An 8,426-nucleotide genomic window follows, 5' to 3' on the forward strand; every position below is an offset into this window, starting at 1 on the left:
GGCAGAGTACCACGTGATCAGCGGCTCCTGGGCGGAAGAGGACCGCAGAGAATCCCTGCTCCACCACCGCGGCCACTGGGTCTGACGGTGCCAGGGCAGGTCACCACCGAGGCCTGTTTCCTTATCTGCAGAGGGTAGGTGGTTGCGGTGCCCGAACTCCTGCTGCTCCTCAGCTCTGACCAAACAATTATCTTCTCAGGCCAGGAAAAGCAGTCAGCTTCCACCTGCACCCATATCTGAACCTCCGGTTTCTGGCCCAAGCCTCCCCATCACTCCTGGCCCGAGAGCCCATGGAGGACTTGTAAGCTTCAGGTACCCTGAGAAAGGCTTTGGGCTTGTCTTCATCCCGAAGTCAGAGATACTGGTCCTCACTTCTCCGGGCCGCTGTGGAACACCAGATAGTAAAATGCATGTAAATACACTCAGCACAGGGGCTACTGGCACTTGGTAAATGTTTAATAATTGCACCGTGTTGTTACTGGTATTGGCAGGTTGGTGTTCAGGGCAGCCATCACTCCCTCATCCAGAGGATAATGTGGGTCCTGTACTTCTCCGGGGGACTCAGGACTCAGACCATCAAGAAACTCTCTCCACCTAGAACCAGATGGTTAGGAAGGCCCCTCCCCCCACCCCGGGGCCCCACCAGACCAAATGGTCACTTATCTTGGTCACAACTGCAAATTCTTCATTGTAAACTCCCCTGCCCCGCCTCGAACCTGGCAGCGGATCCCCATCAAGCCAGGGTGGGACCCGGTGTGGTCCGAGATCACCTCTAAGTGGGTTTTCCCGCCCTGCCTCTGCCCTGCCTGCCCTCCGCCCCCGGCAGCCAGGGCAGCACCAATCCTCCGTCGGGATTTCAAGGTGACCAGATCCGTTTCCCAGCCTGCCCCCCACGGAGTGGCAGTGCTGGGGGATGCCTGACAAGAGTGCTGACCTTCTAGAAGCAAGGACTTCGTGTTTCAGAATCCCATTTGTCCCTCCGTAGAAAACCAACCTCTAACACCCCAGAGCTGAGCCATCAGAACCTTCCCTTTCGCCCCGAGCTAATCCCTCCCCAAGACTTCGGCCTGACAAGAATAGTCAGGGTTTAGAGAACACCTTCTCTATCTCACACTTCCAGACCCAGTGCCTCATTTTTCAAATTCTGGTGTATTTTGGGTAGAAAGGAGGGAAATGTACATCTGGCTGACGTGAAAAGATCGGTGTGGTTGTAATGTAAAGATGGAGTGGAATTTGAATTTGTTTTTTTTTTTTTTGAAGAATATTTAAGCTCTAAAAATAGACATAGATCTCGGTCTCAGGACCACCGGGATTCTGTTTCCAGTTTCCCGAAATGTCCCAGCTGATAACAAGCATGACTGTTTCATGAGCACCTACTGTGTGCACTGTACTGTGGCGAGTGCAGTAGGGGGAAAAGAAGAGGGCGAAAACTAAAGCAGAGGCCTTTGCTCAGGGAATTTGGATCCCACCCAGTGAAGTGGGGAAAGAGCCATTGCCGCAAATGAGATCAAGTACAGAATAGGTAGCCTTGAAAGCCGGAGGAGGATGAAGCCTTGGAGAGTTGTTCAGGGAGGGCTTCCTGGAGGAGGTGGCAGTCAAACCGAGGCTTGAGGGATGGATAGGGTGTAAAAGGCAAAGACCTGGGGAGCCTGTGAGAAGAGGCCGCGGCCAAATTGAGCTGATTTGTGTGATAATCGGAAGGTTAATATTAACGACTAATGTTTGAGGTCTTACCTCCTTGCCAGGCACTGTGCTGTTTGCTTTGGGTGGATTGTTTTGTCTCACCTGCAAAACAACCCTGTGAAAGGGGTGTTCTCAGTCCCGTTTTACAGATAAGGAAACTGAGGGCCAAAGAGCTTAAGCAGCTCGCCCCGGGGCCGCAGAGCTGAACAGCAATGCAGCCAGCACTTGAGCGAGCAGTTCTGGCTAGGCACACTAACCGCTCTGCTGTGCCACATTCCGTGAGTCTGGCTGGTGGGGGTGCCTGCAGGGAAGAGCAGGAGGTCTAGTGGGCCAGGGAGGAGGCCCTTCAGAAACCCCCAGATGGGGGGGGGGATGGTTCCTGAAATAGAGCCCCCAGACCCTCCTGGAGGACTCTAATAAGAAGCATGCCCTTTCCTCTCCCCAGCGTGCGGGCCCCTGGGGTGTTTGGAAATTGGTTAAGGGATTTGGGGGCTCAAGATTCCAGTTTTTTAATATCGCTTGCCTGTCCATCCAGTGGCAGTCTGGGCCACCCACCTTGTGATTTCAGTCTGTTCTGGGAGATTGATGGCCCGGGCTTTGATTTAAGATGTACCGCTGTGGTCCTCAATTTCCCCCGTCTCACCAGTGACTCTGACAAGGCAGCGAGCTCAGAGAGGATGGCTCCTGGCTCTTCCCCGGACAGCAGGCCTGGGAGCCCACAGCACCTGTAGAGAAAGTTCTGACGAGAAGATTTGGGCAGAGGTAGACGGGCCCAGTGGACCCGTCCTCTGCAGCCTTGGTTTCCCCTACAGATCACGTGGAAACCCTCCTGCTGAGGAGGCCCATTCAAGAGAGAGGGGGAGGAGCCCTCGGAGGCAAGCGTACCCAACCCCCTCATTTCACAGAGGAGCAAACTGAGACTCAGAGAAGTGGAGAGACTCCCCCAAGGCCACACAGGAAATGAGCTGTGCCTTCGGTTGGGTCTCCCCACTTTTCAAGAAAAAGGCCTCTTATCCCCCACTGTTGCCCTGTTCTGGATGAATCCCTCTTCTGGATAAATCAAGGGACCTGGACTTCTTTGTGGTTGAAATGAAACAAATATTTGAGGACCTTACCTCAGGCCAGATGCTGGACTGGTTCCCCCCAGCTACATATGACCCCTTTCTTCCTCATAAGATCCCCGTGGGTCACTGAGCCCAGATGTTGCCAGGCCTTACCAGCTCCTGGAAGCAAAAGGCCACCTTACTGTGGCAAAACCTCAAAATTCCTGCTCTTGCCTTTTCCTGCCCAATCAAGTCCTTAGCCGAAGCCCCTAGGAAAAGCCACCACCCCCGCTGGCCTCCCCTTCCAGGGTTTCTGTAAATCCCTCAAAAGGATGTCGTGTTGCTCCCAGACCAGCCTACCTGCTCCGGTCACCACTGGCCTGTTTGCCTGCTCTCGCTCTAGAACTTGCCAGAGGCCATGAGGCTGCTCGAAAGAACGCCCCACCCCCTGCCATACCTCCCTGACGATAACCCTGGTGGGGAAGCTGATGTCCAGGCCGGCGGATGACTCCTGATGCACCCAGCCCCAGTCGTCGGGCTGTCAGAGGCTGGGAAAGCAGCGTCTTCCCAACACAGGGGCCCTCGGTCCCCAGGGCCCTGACGCAGATCTGCTTGGGCCTCAGGACCTCCCAACAGAGACGCTGTCCTGCTGGTGTCCCACTCACCACTGGCCCTGAATGCAGGCCGAGGGGCCGGGGAAGAGGGCACCGTTCCCTCCTTACTCCTTCTCTTGTTGGAAACGCTCCCAGCAGACAGTCCCCTTCCTTCTCCAGTTACAGAACAAAATGCCCCAAGTAAATTAGAGGATGTCAACAAATCTTGGTGGAGGGGAGGAAACAGGGAAACGAAGTGATTTACTCCTGGTAAGTAGCCAAAAGCCACAAAACACCTGCTGCCCAGACCACCCTCGCCTGCCCAGGGCTCCGGGCCTCCTGGGCCTGGCGGGTGGGAGGCAGGAGTGGTCTGTGTTGGTCCTCGGCCAGTTCCCCCGGGCTTCGTCGTCCTTCCTCTGGCTTCATGTGGTCCAGCCCAGGTCTTGCCAAGGCCAGTCTCATCCAAGTCTCCCAAAGTTTCCTGGAGGAAGGAGAGGTCAGAGAAGGCCAGATGTCCATTTCCTGCTGAGGGAGGAGCCTGCTCCAGCTGCCCTCTGAGGAAGAAGAGGTCCAGTATAGATGTTGACCTTTCCCTAAGCCACTCTGCTGGCCATTGCCACGCTCAACCCTGGAGGCCCAGGCTGGGGGAGACTCAGGTGGTGCTTTCGAGATCCCCCACTTGCCCCGGTGCTTCCCAGAGCCTGCCTGCTGGGGGAGCAGAGACATGGCCACAGGGCCCGTGTTCATCTGCAAACTTCCGCCTCAGGCTCCCCACCCAAGGGCACCCCACCCAAGACACTCGGCCACAGAACTACGAGGAGACGGACAGAATGACCAAAGGCAAACAAGGCCTAAGGAGGGCTGCCGACCCTGTGTCTGATCTAAAAATAGGGCACAGGGAATATCTCACAGGCCCTGGGGCTAGGAAGGTGGTGGGAGTCGGGGGGCGGGTTGAACAGGATCACGGGCTGCAATTAAAACTCCCGTCCTGGGTAATTCCCAGGCCTCTCTTGGGCTGTTTCCATGGCAAGGGAGGCTGGCCCCAGAGAAGACAGGATCTTGGCAGGGTTGGGCTCCCTCCTCTGCTCCTGCCCGCAGAAGCCTCAGCCCTTGGATCAGACGGTTCAGACGAGGGTGCGTGGTCCAGCTGAGACCTGGCAAGGCACGGGTAGAGGCCCAAGCCCTGTGAGGCAGGTGTCTGGGCCCAGGAAGCAACTGATGGCGTGTTCTGGGACTTTGGGAGACCGCCAGGAACCTGGCCCAGACTCTAGGGACGAGGGCTGCCTAGAACATACCCAGGAACTCCAGTGTGGTCTCTTAACTGAGACAGGAAGAAATCAAGCCCCCAGGAAGCCTGGATCCTTGTCTGGTGAACCCTTGCCCCCACCCTCCAGGTCCCCCCCCCCCCCCGCTCCCTCACCTGCCTCCAGGCCAGCCCCTCCCTGTTCTGCCTTCTATCCTCATAACCCTCACCTGCCCCCTTCCTGCAGCCCCCATTACCTCTTCCTTATGGGGGTTCCCTTCATGTTGGCCCCCAAGGCAACCCCTTCCGCAACCCTAGCTGGTGCTGAGAAAGTAGGAAGCCCTTCTGGCACATTCCCTGCGGGCAGATGGTGATAAGCAGAGAGAGAGTGGGCCCTACGCTGGATCTCACAGGTGGGCATTAACAGGCATGAGGTCAAAAGATAGATGCCAAGACTGTCCCTAAGCCAAGGCTGCCACCTCTGTGGAATCTAGGAGAAGCCCAGCAGGTAGGTGTACAGATTCATCTTTCACACCAGCACACAGAAGTCCTACACCGGGAAGTCTGGTTCAAAGGCAGCCACAAGTCCTGCCTCCTGGACCAGTTCTTGGGGTGTGAGCCACCTGGCAGGGGAGGCCTGCCTCTAGGTGGTTCCCTATGGGCCAGTTCATCCCCCAGACCCTCAGGGTGCCCACATTCACGCTCACCAAGAAGGGAAAAGGGGCAAGTGAGCATTCAATGTCCACTTCCCTTTTCTCACCTTGTCCCCATCCCTCATCTGCTGCCCCCACCTCATGGAGCCAAGGTGCCAGCTCAGAATGTACATCGGCAGGTGCCCCAGGCGCTGGCATTCCAGGGCCAGGAGGCCAAGCAGAGAATGGGAGGCATCCTCTAGGCTCCCCCTGACCAGCGGTAGATCAAACTGAGGTTCTTTCCCTCCTCCCTCTGGCGAAGGAGGAGAAGTGGGTGTCCTGCCAGGTGTGGTCAGCCCTTGGTCAGGGGCCCATGGGCACCTCCCACTGGACAGCCCAGCCCTGGTCAGTGCCGTACCGGCTGGCTCTGGGAACTCAGACCTGGAACAATGGAGCCATTCACATAGCCTGGACTTTGCACAATGACCCTCTTGGTCTGTTTCTGTGGCTAGACGATGTGTGAGTGTGTGAGTGAGTGAGTGAGTGAGTGTGTATGAGAGAGAGAGAGAGAGAGAGAATCTGAAGGTAACTGGAGAGCCCATGCAGAGATGAGAGAAAGAATCCCTACCTGACATCCTTCCTTTGTTGGACAATTACCATGTGCCAGGCAAGTTCCAACATCGAGCCCATTTTAAAGATAAGGAAACTGGGGTGAGTTGGGAGGTTAGAAGTCAGAATAATGGGGACTTCTTGGGGGGAGGTACTGACTGAGAAGGGGCCCAAGGGAACTGTCAGGACAACGGAAAGTACTCTGGGTGGTGATCACACGGGTGTAGACGTAGGCAAACATTCATTGCGCTGTGTGCGCTGAAGATTTGTGCAGTTTGCTGTATGTAAATTATATTTCATTTTTTTTAATGGAAGTGCATCCATAGAATGGAATATTACCCACTGTAACTAAAGACCAAGGAAGCTCTTTGTATTTCAATATAGATTGCCAAGGTACGCCGTTGAATGAAAAATTGCAAAGGGCAAAACAATGTTTCCCAGATAGTGCGCAAGCATGTTTTAAAATGCTCTCTATACATATCCATTTGTGTGTGTTTAGATCATCTCTGGAGACACACAGAAACCACGGCTGCCCCTGGGAAGAGGAGTCACACTGCTGGACACATAGGCTGGAGGAAGACCTTTCGCAATAAACCCTTTTCTTACCCCTCGGGAGTGTATTACTTACTCAAAAAGCGAGAGAAATTAAGTGGCATAAGAGTGCCAGGGTTGCTGATTACGTCCATTGCTTCGGTGCATTTAATTCCAAAGTCAAACGGCCCTGTCTCCGGCCTGTCTCCACTCCTCCAACTCTGCCAGACTGCAGCCGGCTGTGGCTGCCCAGCTGGGGAAAGTTCATGGCTGGGCTCCACCATGGACTGTGCAAAACCCGCTGTGGCCTGAGAGTCAGGAGGCTGGCCCCACTGGGCCGCAGAGTGGCAGCTGACATCACAGAAGCCAGCTCCCCGCTGGCCCCTGAACGAGGTCGGGTGCTGTAGGCCTGCCCTCCAACTGAGGGCTCCTGTCCAGACCCCCCCCCCCCCACCGGCCCTGTCTCCTCCCTCTGCTGTCGCTGCCTCGTATGTTCTCCAGGGAAACCCAGGAAGGCCCCTGCCCAAGGAGGCCCACAGGTGCACCCAGGTCACCTGCCCAACTTGGCCGCAGGAGGGCAGCGACAGGCAGCCCTCTGTGGAGAAGCGCAAGGCTGTGGCTCACTGCCGCTGATCAGTGCCGGCTCCAAAAGTGCCTGGGTTCAAATCCCAGCTCTGCCATTTCCTGGACGTGGGACCTCAGGCAAGTCATTTCGTCGCTCTGTGTTTCAGTTTCCTCATCTTCGAAATGGAACACGATGAGGCGTCCTGGCCGCCAGGATGATTGTGGGGGGAATGAGGTGCGGAGGTGCTGAAGCCCTGAGCCTGGGGAGAACTCCTCACCTCCACTGAGTGGCATCATCCAGGCAGAGCCATATAAAAAGCTATCAAGTGCCTCCCAGAAGGGGGTGACCCAGAGGGAGGATGTCGAGGGGCTTGGAAAACTGGTTTCCAGATCTCAGTGCCAAGAGGTAGGAAGGCTCATGGGGCGCTGGGGCCACCTTCAGGTCTCCAAGGGTCACCACAAGGAAGAAAAGGCAGGACAGGTGTCAGTGTGGTGTCTCAGCAGTGTCACCCATCTGATTTTCCCTGTCTTACCTGATCCTTTGCGCTCTGGGTTTTCGGGCACTGCTCACCCTCCCCCCCCCCCCCACCGCATTAGACCCCTGAGGCTGGGACGGACCTGGGCAGGTCTAGACCGAAAGCTCAGTGGCTTTGGGAAAGTCACTGGATCTCTGAACCCCATCTTTCCTGTCTGTAAAGGATCACACAGGTGTCCCGCCTCCCTCGCTCCTGGATCTAATCCCTGTAAGAGGTGAAGTTCGTTGCCCACTGCAGCCTTCACTGGGCAACATTAAGGACTGGTCACCTCCACGTCCCTTGTCCAGGGTGTATGCCAGGCACAGGGGAGGCAGCCACAGGCAGGGGGCAGCCCTGCCCTGAACGAGCTCCCCTAAACGACGGGGACAAGCCAGAAAGTGACAGACCAGGCCACACGGTGATCAAAAGTGGAACACAGGAAAGAGGTTCATTCTGCTAAGAAAAGGGGTCCCCAAGTTCACTGGCGCAGGTCTGCTCTGAGTGTCAAATCAATGGCTTCTGTCATCTCCGGGAGCCACAAGAGGAGGCAGGATGGAGGGCCAAATAGTAACACCTCTGTTTTATAGGTAAGCACCCCACGACTCCAAGAGGGAGCTCATCACAGAGATGGGTGCCCAGAGCCCCCACTCCCAGGACAGGCTGCTCCCCAGCACTTGGTACATCCCCACCCCAGGATGCCACCCCCCCGCATCCCCCCCAACTGTCACTGGCCCGGCCCTGCCTCCTTTGTACGGGTAAGAACTTCCTACCACCTGAGGTCATTCCTTGGCAGGTGAGAGCCGTAGGCGGTCCCTTCGCAGGGGTGAGTCTCCCCAGGCCGTAAAACAGCCCCACTTCTCATCTTTACTCACCCCCTGCTCAACTCCACACTAGAAATGCTGTCTCCAAAAGACCCCTGTTATGATTATCATCAAGCTTCACTGAGTGCCTAGCCTCTGGGGAGGCTCTCTCTCACTAGGTCTAAGCAGCCCCCTAGAGTCCGAGAGGCAGGG

The sequence above is a fragment of the Felis catus genome, chromosome D1 (assembly GCF_018350175.1).
Source record: "Felis catus isolate Fca126 chromosome D1, F.catus_Fca126_mat1.0, whole genome shotgun sequence".
Taxonomy (NCBI): domain Eukaryota; kingdom Metazoa; phylum Chordata; class Mammalia; order Carnivora; family Felidae; genus Felis; species Felis catus.